Raw genomic sequence first — 1,626 nt, 5'->3', positions numbered from 1 at the left:
ATTGCTCTTTGAGTTTCCATGTGCACTATTAATTAGAACTTGAAGACAATGAGTCCATAGTCATCTCTGCTCAATACTCATGCCAATGTTGGAAGCACATCTATGTTTACTATCCCCAGCAGCTCTGACAAATACCATCATCCATGTGCAGGAAGCTGGTAGCTGCAAAACAAATGCCATTTGGACTCTTGCTGTGTTTGGAGTGGACCTTCAGCAAAATCTTGCCAAAATGTGAATTGAGACAACTTGAACCTGAAAGCATTGTCTGTTGAACAATAAATTACTTTTTGCACTGCTCATAGGTCATAACTACCAAATTAGATGTCCTGGGTCGCAGATCTTACTCTAATAATGTGAAATATTCTATATACCAGAAAGCCATGCAAATGAAAGTTTAAGTGCTTTTGGTATTACTTAAGCAGATCAACAATATTATACGGCCTCATACCATTACTCCTCATTACACCTCCTTCCTTGATCACCATACCATCCCCTCAATATCACCGAAGACGAGACACTGAGAATAAACCATTCTTTAGAAAGGAAATAATATGAAACATCAATAAATTCAATAAGTCCTATGTATGAATAAAAACTTAACAGTAATGGTGCTCCTATATTGAATTCTAACATAAACAAGAAATTGTTTTTCTCAACTGGAAATCTTTTGAAAAATGCATTCATGCACCTATTTTCTATTGCATGTCTGCTGTTGGGGCATATTCCCCATTCACATGTGAGACCACACAATCTCCTTTTTAAAAGGATGAATGCCACATACTTCAGATTGGTATCTCCCCATTTCTCAGTCACTTTTGCCTGTCAGCTACTTTGATGGCAGTACCACAGACAAACAGACAGGAATAGAAACCTGCTCACCACTATGAATGGTTAACTTAAACTGCTTTGGGAATTGCTGTCAATGCAGACTGTTCAGCAAATGATAAAGTGGACAAATTTAAAATAAATTGTTTTTGTTGTAGTGCATATTGCCATGGTTTGAGTCAATTTAACTGTTTAATCACTTAGCTGTGCAAATCACATTACTTATGTGATGTTCATGGAGATGTGTCTAATCTGTTAATTGCCTTGACTTGATCAGTTGTTATTTGAATAATATTTTCAGCATAGAATGATCTTTCCGAGGAGGTCTTACTTTGATAATTGCTGTGCGTCAATTTAATTTCTTTAGCCATTCTCCAGGGAGCACTGCAATTCTAATGTTTGTGCTGACTGTAGTGATTGTAATGAGGTCAACCAAGTGGACCTCATAAAGTATGAGTTTCCTGATTGGGACTGATAATCTGGCCCAACCAGGGAGCTCTGGCTGACAGATAGGAACAGGAATGTCAGAGTTTCTGGCTCTGAGGGAGCTAAATCAGTGTCAAGGCCTCTCCACATGTAAGTAAAGGGGGACTTGGTGACTGGATACTGCCCTCTATGCAGTTATTTCATTGATGTTATACAACCTGGTTGTCCTGTTTGTTGAAAAGTTTGCTGAAGTGATCTTCAATTTTCAATGTGATACATTTCAGTTTTACACCATGGTTTAAAGAGTTAGTTGGAGCTTTTCTACTTATATTTAAGTGATTACAAGTACCCTATAACATTGCTTGGCCCTTTAGC

This window comes from Chiloscyllium plagiosum, unplaced genomic scaffold (genome assembly GCF_037043375.1).
Source record: "Chiloscyllium plagiosum isolate Xiang-an unplaced genomic scaffold, Cpla_swu_hap1 HiC_scaffold_5, whole genome shotgun sequence".
Taxonomy (NCBI): Eukaryota; Metazoa; Chordata; class Chondrichthyes; order Orectolobiformes; family Hemiscylliidae; genus Chiloscyllium; species Chiloscyllium plagiosum.
This window is presented reverse-complemented; position numbering follows the sequence as displayed.